Here is an 11016-nt window from a genome sequence, read left to right as displayed (position 1 = left end):
ACACTTAGCCCAGCTGATGAATGGCTCCGGGGTTGGCCTGCTAGAAGAAGACACCACAGCAAACGAACGGGGCTCCACCGCCGCCCTCTGAGTTTAAATAAACATAAGGCCATTTCAAGGGACGGTCACCAGGGAATTTATGCATTGGACATAGAGAGGTAGGAGAAGAACTAAAACTAAAATGATACGGTTGAGGAGGAAGAGCATCTGGAAATGTGTAAAATCCAAACTACAGCAAATAGAACCCGAGACATTTCCTCAGTGCATGATCCAATTTGCTGCAAGTGAGCTTGCCTCCATAAATTGCGTTGTCAAAGACACAATGGAGGCGAGAGCAGCTTATTTATTTATTTTGCACATTGTGCTTTGCAGCCACTACCCAAAGAGTGGGTATTGCAATTAATCTGCAACTGGTTGAGGGGATAGGCAGCATTATAAACAGGTAGGAAGTAATTGTGCTGTCGATCATGTGACTACCTTCGCCATATCAGCAGGCACTTTGCAAATCCAAGGCGTTCTGAAATCCACCCCGCAATGCCTGCTTATCAGCATCGAAGAAGACTGCGAGGCAGAGGTGGGAAGCATTGTAAAGTGTTCCCGCAACCATATTATCTAAATCTCTACATGACTTTAGCCTCGCCTGTCATATTCCAAACCTGGCAAACTGCTGATATCTTATTCAGGTCATAAACTGAGAGAGAGGATGGGGGAGTGAGAAAACCGCCATATGTTAGATTAGAGCAACAAAAGGGGATGAAAAATGAGGACCGACCAAAAAAAGGGAAAGTTTCTTGGTTGCTGTTGCTTGGCTAACGTGATGTAAAGTCTATTTCATGCTCTGGCAAGCCCCAGGGAGAGGCAGCCATTTTTAGAACCGGAATGACCTATATATTTTTTTGAAGTGGGGGGGGGAATAGATTTGGCCAGGGTTGAGGGTGGGTTATGAATAACGACATGTGAAGCATGTGTCAGGGAGAGCTCGTCTGTGTGCACATGGCCTGTTGTTTTGGGGCTTTTCCGGGTTTGGCCTGGACTCAGGAGAGCGCTCTGAAGACTCTTTGTGAGCGCCTCCTGGAAAATCATCACTAATGCAACACAGGAGTTGCTAGAAGCAATGTTCCTGTCAGGCTGCTTACATCCCTTCAACATGGTTATGTCACTCTCACATCTATTATGCCTCATTTAGATAGCTCTCAGCTGGTTCTTAAGATTTTTTTTCTTTCTTAAAGCTGTAGCACACAAATCCAAGGATGAAGTTAGTCGTTGTTTGAAAATACGCCGACAGTATGCTTGACTGGGACTAAAAGGAAGCATCAAGGTTTTTTTTTTTTGAATGTTTTAGTAAATGAATCTGGTTTCAGTTTGATCTACATTTTGACATCAGAAGCCGCTGAAAGTCAGTCCAAGATGGAATAAATTAAAAAAACCGCAGTGTGTGAAAACAATGTGTCACTAAAGGCCAAGAAGATTCAGGACGAGCCTCCGTAACAGTTTCCCTTCAAAGTGGCGATCGGGAGCGTCTTTATTCCAGCGGTGTGTTCTCTGAGTCAGCCAGTTATCATCAAAGCTTTTGGCTTTTGATGATACTGATATGAAGAAAAGCTTCATGTAGATTCACCGTGTGCTGCATTGGCAGTTTTCACTTCACTTTATGACCTTTTTTTTTTTTTTTAGTTAAAGAAAAAATGACTATCTTTGAATTGATCACATTTGCGTCATATTCAGTGAACTGCTTATTAGCTGCATATGTCAGCCATGGAAGAGATCTGGCAATCAGGCTGATATGTGCGTTTTCAAAGGAACACGAGGCAACAAACTGAGCTCAAAAGAGGACAAATCAGAAAATCAGAAAATTGCTCAATATGTCAAGAGGAACAGACATTGCAACATGACGCAAACTGCCTTAAAAAACTCCCACAGAGAACTCATTTGTATGCAGCCTAGCTTAATATGGCTCACCTCTATCACAGTGTTGAAACAGCGATTTTGCTGCTGCAAAATTGAAATCCTTGTCGTTTAGTCCACTTCCTGTAGTTACCAGAACAAGAATCCACCTTGAACTTTGATTACCGGGGACTCAGTGAGACCTGAAATGACAAAGTGTAATCGCAGCCAATACAACCCCTCCTGAGCTTTCATTCCTGAACTGTCCTTTCTTATTTTGATTTGTTCTTCCCCCTATACTTTATAGCCGGGGGAAAATGTGCACACCTCCCCAGCAGCCCTCCCTACTGTTGCCCTTTTTTTTATCTCCTATATGATACCTGCAACCTAAATACTCGCATAAACCAAATGCAACTGAGCTGTGACTGTATCCGGGAAGAGGTCAGTGCCACTATCGGGGGAGCTTATCCAACAGGAGACCAGCGTGCACACAATCTCATTACCCACCCGTGCTGCAGTTTAGTCCCATATTATCATCTGCCTTGGAGGGGCTTGCTTGGACAGATGATTGGAACTCATCTCCCAACCCCCACCCTCGTCTCCCCGGGCACATTAGCTGACACCCAGGGCTATGATTATAAACATCATTTATTCAGCAGACTCACTTATCCGGGCTTGTATTCATCCCCGCTAAAGACAGCATATTATCCACCGTGCACGCAGATCCGAACAAGCACCGGCAGTCGAGATAGCAGAGAATGCCAATCGCACATCCTCGCCCAATGAATCATATTTTGATGTGCACATCTGTTCAAAATCGAGGCTTTATTTCAATGTATTTTTCAGAGCGAAGCAGTGATACGTTTTTTTTTTTCCCTCCAAGTTTTAGCACTTGCCATATGGTACGCTGTGACAAGATGTAATAAGCATTTAGCAAGTTGGAGATAATACTAGGTGACACTTGCACTGATTGTGGTAACGATTCACACTTCTACATCAGAAGCAGGCTACAGAGTGTTGGCACGGCGGGACACCATGACTACCACTCTAAGACGAATCATACTATATGTTTGTATATAGACTACGTGTCTGAATGAAGTGGAAGAACTCACTGCACCATTGGAGCCGTAGCTCGCCCTTCACCTGTCCTGTTCTTGTTGGTGCACCCGAATGATGTGCTTGGTTTCCCCGCCCTCCACAGCAAGGGAAAGGACGGCACATCTGACATGAGCCTGGACCGAGGTCTTTAACGCTCCCTCGGGGCTATATTTGCTCCTCTGTGACCTCGCATGACATCTCCACTATGCCTGTGAAAAGCAGTGCTAAAAATCCTCGGTGCTTTTCACATTTGCTCTGCAGGCAGCTGATGAACTGCCGTCCAGCTCACTCTGGAGACATCCATCACTTAGTGACACTTGAGTTGGCAAAATGGAACATTTTCTCTGATGACTGTCGCCCTCATTGAGTGACATGTGGCTCAAATTGATAACACCAAAGAAAGTTTCAGCAAGAGTTTTGAACCTCTTGCTGAATATTCCATGAGGGCTTGTAAAGGAATTAACTTGGCAGATAGTACGAGAGCAGGATACAAGTACACTACACCGGCTGTTAAACGGATTTATTTCCAATAGAGAAATGTGACCGGGGACAACATGCATCCCTCTTGTTTTTCTACTAATGTGCATTTGTTTCATGAACAATAGTCCCTCTTTGACTTAGAGCAACATATATGAAAAGTTGATTCCAGCTATTCAAAGATTCCAAGCGTTCTACATATTTGACAGGAGTAAACATTTCAGAAACGATGCTTGAATAAACATCCATAGTTGGGTCGATTTTAGACCTCTGTGGTTCTTTTCGTGACTTTTTGATTAATGCTTCAGATGTTTACTCCAATCAACAAATGTAAAAAAAAAAAATAGTAGCAAATCAACTAAATTCCAGTCTAAAACATCACTATATAACACAATCAGAGCCTTTTGCACATATGCAATTGATCAAAACAGAGTAATTTAGCACAATGCTCACCATGTCCAACATCAAGCAGCAGGTTTCACACTCTAAATGGTAACAAATGCTTGAGAGAACAGAGCAGCTTGCCATTGTCTGGGCGTTTTGGCTTGTTTTTAGAGAGAATGTAGAAGATGATATTTGAAAACAAAGAAATCTCCATTCAGAAGCTGTCTTGTCCATCTGCTGGGGTCAAACCTGCAGCTATTATGCTCAGCTCTGTCCTCTCATCCACCCACCAGTCTGAAACTATGTAAATCGTGGAACTAGCAGGTAGAGCACACACGCGCCATGCCACTTCCTACCACACTGACATCAAACAACTGTGTTAGTGCACCACAAAGAGATTCGCCAGACGTCAAAGCAGCCAACAAGGAATGACAGACAATTATTTCCACAGTTTCCCTAGTCAGCTGCTGCTGCACGGAGATTGTGGCTTGCATGTGCAAGCGTAGCACTCCAGAGAAAGTGCATAATAAGCAATTCAAAGCTGTCGTTCGAATGCTGAGACATGATGCACACAGGCCAACAGCAGGCTGGACAGCAATTTGTTGAGTAGTTATGGTGACTGACTGCCAAGTTTTGCGTAAGTGTGTGTGTCTGTGTGTGAGTGTGTGTGTGTGAGGGAGCGAGAGAAAAAGAAAGGGTATGTGAGTGCATCCACATGTTAAGACAAAACATGACCTCATTTAAGGCTTCCTTTTCACTGAAATCCTGTGAAGTTGAACTCTTTTCATCTGAAACGAGTTCTTCCCCAAGTCGACAATACACACTTACGTATATTTTGTTTTTAAAGATAGTTACTAATTGTCTTGTCTCTGGTCAGATGTGAGTTCCAGAAGATCAAATTGGTGTTTCATTCTTCAGGTTTTGTGCAAGTTGGTGTTCAAAACAGCAGCACAGTTAGAGTCAAGCGGAAATGAGATTTGAGCAAAGTGCAAAAGTGTGACCATGAAAGTGAGATACTGAATAAATTGGATCTTGACTGGCCAATCAGAGACTTTGCAGCAAAGAATATGAGAAGAAAAAGGTGTGGGTAGTAACTGCAGACTTTGCTGAGGTGGATAATTAGGACCATTTTATATATTAAATGTTATGAGTCCTTTTAACTCGTTACAGTACTGGGTTCAATTATACGGGTGAAATTGGGATTTTCAGCATTCACACAATGGTTTCCCAGACAAAATCGTGACCTATGAAAATGCAATGTTCAACAAACACATTAGTTCGTCCTCATTATAAAAGCTTTTTCTCTTATTAAAACGTAAAACATACTTTTTTGGAAAAAGCATGAATCAAAACGTTGACTTTTTTTTGACTTTTTGCCTTCAACATGCAGCTTTAGCATTAGCCTTTTAGACGCTGATACCATGTATGTAACAAGCGGCAACTTCCTGTGCGTAAAAATGAAGCAAATGAGAAGGGACAACCTTAAATGGCGTCTTGAGGCTGCCTCCAAAAGCGAGTCAATCCCCGTAAACTCCCAACTTTGCAGCAGAAATAAACATGTTTGCAGCCTGGTACAAAAGAGGGTTTTGGTCTCTATGGCTAATTTTCCTGTACAGAGGGAGAATTTCTATATCGTTCACCCGTTTAAATTATATTAAGGCTTAAAGTTATGCATAATTAAGGGTGTGGTCACTTTGAGTGACAGGTGGGTGCTGCCACTGGTGGCTAGCAGCTAGCTGTCTACAATGCTGTGTCACCCAGGCCTCCTCAGCTCCATGACGATCCACCTCTTTGTCAATTTTTGGTGTTGGCACTGCCAAGATGGCGACGGCCGGAGTTCACATTTTAAAATGAACCAAATATAAACATTTAAGTTGGCCAGAGAGAGAGAGCGTTTTCAACCAACTCATGGAGCTAACGTTAGCTTAATTAATTAGCCCTGTACAGTGAGTGGGAAACAGATTGTAGCCTACTGTAGCCTACTGTTTATGTGCATTCAGGACCAGGATCCATTAGCTGTAGGTTCAGTGAACTCTAATCCTGTGTTCATTGTACTCCAATGTTGATCTTATGGCCTTACATGGCAAATCTGGCCACAGCTCCAACATGCTGTGACGGGGACACAAGTAATTTCTCGAGCGTAACAGTTGAAAGGTCATGTGATAAAGCTGCTTTATTCAGTATATATAATATCACTTTAATCATTAGAGAGTTAGTGTCATTCCACTGGTCATGAAAGGTCAGAAAAGACAGAAAAAGAGCTGAGAAGAGGAGGAAAATTACTATTTTTACTCAAAGATAGCAAAGCAAATGCAAGAAAAAGATATACCACAGGCAGAACAACACAGAGGGTTATGAAGGTATGGTTGGCATAGAGTGTGTGTGTTTACAGTGAGAAGAATTGTGTATGTGTGAAGGATAGAGCACATACTGTACTTACTGTGGTCTTTACTTCTGGTTTTGCTGCTACATGACTGTTTTTATGGTCAGCTCAGTCGGTGAAGTGTACAAGTATACAACATACATTCTTCTACAGTTCAGTATTGGTTTAATACGTAGCTGTATTTCCTTCGTGTGTCTAGATAGTATATATATCCATGCATAATAGATGCAGAAAGCTTTATTTATTTATTAAGGCAGATACTGTGTTATCTGTTGAGGGGCTCCAACTGGCTCAAGTGGCTCTGACCAATTTAACTTATGTGTGTGTGTGTGTGTGTGTGTGTGTGTGTGTGTGTGTATGTTTGGCAGTATAAATGTGTCAGTCTGCGTGGGTGCAAGATGAGAATAAATATGGCCAATTCTTTTTGTAGTATCATTACAAAAAAAGATTAAACCTGAAAGCCACCATGGTTTGAGAGCAGAAATGTGAAATCTGAAGCCAAAATGCTTTCTGCGTTTCATCCCGTGAACGTGCCCTTTCATGAGGAGGGATACAAATGTCAACATTGATGTTTCACACTGTATTAACTGTTGTATCGAACTGATCAATCAATTGTTGGTAGTTGGTAGACACGCTGTCTGGAGTTTGTGGGAATCACATTTGAAAAAACAAGTTGGGGTGGGGAACTCAGTCGTGAATATGTGACCTATTGATGTATTAAATTAATCAAAGAGTTTCCAGGGAAAGATATATAAAGTCACTGTCTGAGACTGGTCTTGCACAGTTTCAGGGTATGAACAGTGAGTAAGTCTAGTGTTACACGCAGGGTAATAATTTATTGCCCACTAATCTGATGTGCTTTGGTTGACAAAGTAGGATGAGATCAGAACATAACACCATAAATTACCAGAACTCCTTTCCCTGTATTTGAACCCATGACAAATAGGGATTCAATGCACATCCAAAACCAATTGATGAGGGGAATGAAGGGTATCAGGAAGACGCTTGGATGAGATGAAATCTAATGCTGAAATAAAGCAGCACAAAGGATTAGATGTGGCTAGGTACTCAGAGATCGCAGAAACAAAAGGATTAGCCAGAGAGAGAGGGATGTGGGTCACACCCGGGCAGATAGTGAAACCAGCCAGTCAGCCTGTCCCGAGGCCTTCCCATAATCCATCATGGATGGCGAGGGTTGTGCAGGCCGAGTGCCGGCAAAAGCGAAGGGGAGGGGAGGGGAGGGGAGGGTGAGCGGTGGGGTCACATTTTGAATCAGGGTTGGGTTTTAGAGGGAAACATTGGTCTTTAGAAACTAATTAAACGTGTAAATGGCACTTTTAAAGAAATGGCACCATGTTGCGATTACCACTGTCATGGAGATGTCTGGAGCAGGGAGCATTACCTGGGCCGTGCACCATGACCCGTGTCTCAGGGGATCAGTCACCCAGAGGACAGTCTGCCAGACTGAGGATTACACCATTAAGCTCCTTGTTAACCCTGTGGCACGTAACATACCTACATGTCACGAGAGGTGCTTAGAGTGATGCATGTTGAGGATTTCCTGATACTGTCTGAAAAAAATTATAATTGTACAGGCACTTTGATGAATATCGCATCAACCATGCTTCTCATCCTCTTGTATATTTTCTGATTTATTCTTAAAAATCTGACTTATTTCCAAAATAGAATCCTGTCACATTCAGGGATAAAGCAAATAAAAGGACGCTACAATACCGGGATCTAGCTTTTATTGCCATGAGAGGATAAGTGGGGGTAGATGATATCGTGGTGCTGTAATTACTCTGACATGGCCTCTACAGCTCTCTCAAAAGACATGGATTTTCCTCAAACACAGGAAGTAAGATGGGGCTGCAGATCTGATAGGGTGTCATGGCGGGCAGCAGCCTTAGAAACAACCTCCTCTTTATCTGATGGGATCAGTGGGAGCGCAGGAAACTCAGTGACCTACATCTCCTTCAGACAGACATCTGTTACCTTCCACTCTACACCCTGGGCCAAAGTGAAAAGCACCAATTACTTTGATAAACCACTTTCACAGCGGCCCCCTCGCAGCTACTGTAACTTTGAATTTTCAAGCAGATTATTACATTCTGTTGTCCAGAGAAATGGGCATAAAGCGTGATTTTTGGAGAAGATTTTAATCAAAATTTGCCATCTGCAGCACTGGGATAATTATAAAGATCCATGGTGGCATGTGTTGCAGGCAGGGGCACGGGACAGAAGGAGGAGAGATGATTATTATTATTGTATCATCTGAATAAGATTGATGTGTTCAGTCCTGTGTTCTAAACCCTGGAGGTCAGGGTATAAGAAAGAGGATTACAGCCTCAGGAGCCAAGTAGATTAAACAGCAGCTGACTCTACTGTACCGTTACACTGATTACCACATTTTGAAGAAGTTGAAGAGTACGTGTGTGTGTGTGTGTGTGTGTGTGTGTGTGTGTGTGTGTGTGTGTGTGTGTGTGTGTGTGTGTGTGTGTGTGACTGAACTCACTCTGTAGCAATCAAAGGGAACTAGTAGCTCAAAGAGAACAATCAACCAATGCAGTTCTGCGACGTCTGCAAGGGCCTGATTGTGCCCTAGTGATCATGCAATCAGTGGCTATAAATAGACATTGGTCATAGCTGGAATGTATTTCTAAAAATATGCACAATACATCAAAAGATGGGACTGATGCTACGTTTTTTCATTTGGAGAAAATCATTCCAAGAAGACTGGATGAGATGTTGTTGTTGTTGTTGTGTTTTTTTTTTTGTTTTTTTTTAACATTTTCTAGATCAGAGAGACGAATAAAGAGACCATGTTCTGTGTGTAAAAATGACCAGGAAGTAACGGCAAGTTTCTAACCTTTCTCACTTGAAAAAGAAAATGTAATTAATGAATAACTCACTGGCTCCATTTTTGTTCCGTGGCACTTTGCACGGTGCCCTCAAAACAAACTAAATGCCACCCATCGCACGGAGAGTCATGTGCTCGCATGGGAGTCGGAGAGCATCGTCGGAGTTGATGCATTTGAAATACGAGGTGGATCTGGCCTCTCGGAGGACACGAGAATCACACCGCAGATGACATTCTCTGCTTTGCATCATGCACAACAGCGATTCACAGCGGACTATAGCTGATGGCGTGGGTTATCTTTCAACTCTGCAATTTAACAGGCGATGATGAAATGGCAGCATGGCCTGTGGGCACTTAATAATAGAAGGAATGCATAAACAGAGTGGAAGTGTTTGCCTTGAGGCTAATAACAAGGTTAATAAAAAAGATGCAAGGCCATTCAACAACATCTTTATCTTCTCCCTCTTCATCATCAGCCAATCTTCCCTTCGGTCATCCCTCAAGTGTTACTGTAGTTACCCTGAATCTCCGTGAATGGCCGACCTAAACGCTGGCTATGACCGGAATGAAACATTATTCATTATAGAAAATGTGATGTGAGCTGTAACTAAAAGAAATAGTTTATTCGGTGAAAAGCCATGAATTTCTAATGCCGTTTTGTTACAAATTAGTTTCCCGAATCACTTGCATGAAATTAATGGGTTAAGACATTTGGAGGGGGTATTGTGTATGTGGAAGGCAAGTCTGAGCCGTGGTAAACACTTCAACACACTCAAGCGACTCCTTATCTAAGCATGGCAAGTGTGAGGGTTCATCTTATTAGACTTTCAGAAATAGACGGGAGTGAATCTCTCCCCTCATATGGAGAGATTGGCAGTGCAGTCAGGGAAGTGATTTCAGCGCGGCATAGAATTGAATTGCTGGGGGGGGGAGGAGGAGGGAGGCTGGGGGGTTGCTTAAGCAAGGGGTTTAATTTGCTCTGGAGTATGTATTCTCATACTGATATGCCAAAATGTAATTGGACTCGGTACAAGAGCTGGTCGTTTCCATTTGAGATTCGAGGGTGTTCATTTGCGGTTTTGAGATTCTCTTCCGTGTGAATTGTATCGTCTAAACAGTATGTTTTACCCCAGCCCTATACTGTCAAAATGTAGATTTATCTGATAGGTGTTTGGTGTGTGAATGAATGTGTAACATGCGGCTACCTGGGGAACTGAATGCATTCACCCCCCCCCCCCCACACACACAAACAAAGAACCAGAGTCAGATCCACGTCCATGGTTTCTGATAGACTAGGGGTCGTGACATATGGAGATGGATGTGAGTAAACACTGGTGCACACTGGTGAGTCACATCAACTTCCCACACACCTCCCAGTATGATTCCTGTGTAATGATCCGGGGGAGTCTGGACAGCCGTCTGCTTAGCTTTGCCGCACCGCAGGGTGCTGAGCAGAGTGAGAGGAGAACTGGGGGACAAGACAGGAGGAGACGGGTTTCTTTTTTTCCCCATCTCGGCAGCACTCTTCATCCTGTGCAGAGATGTGAGAAATTAACAAACACAACCTCCTGCGGAGACTGACAAAAAAAATAGTTGAAGCAAAAAAAGTCATAATAAATGACGTGAAACCAGAACCTACTGCTAAGATGAGAAACCACAAAGAATCATCTCGCTGTGACTCGTGTGTGTGATTTCATTCGCAACATCATTACAAAGAAAAATAAAGCTGATGGTGCTTGTAGTTTGAACCAGATACATTATGATACAAAACCCACTCTAGATGAAAAACAAAGGAAATTCCACGGGTCTACTGATGCAGAAACATGAATGCCCTCTGTAGCTTTCAGCCCTGTTATGAATATTTAACATGCATTCGTACAGTGCAACCAAAGACATTTAGGATCAAAAGAGATCAAGTGGATCTGTCTGT

The sequence above is a fragment of the Cottoperca gobio genome, chromosome 20 (genome assembly GCF_900634415.1).
Source record: "Cottoperca gobio chromosome 20, fCotGob3.1, whole genome shotgun sequence".
Lineage (NCBI taxonomy): Eukaryota > Metazoa > Chordata > Actinopteri > Perciformes > Bovichtidae > Cottoperca > Cottoperca gobio.
Note: the sequence above shows the minus strand (reverse complement) of the source record.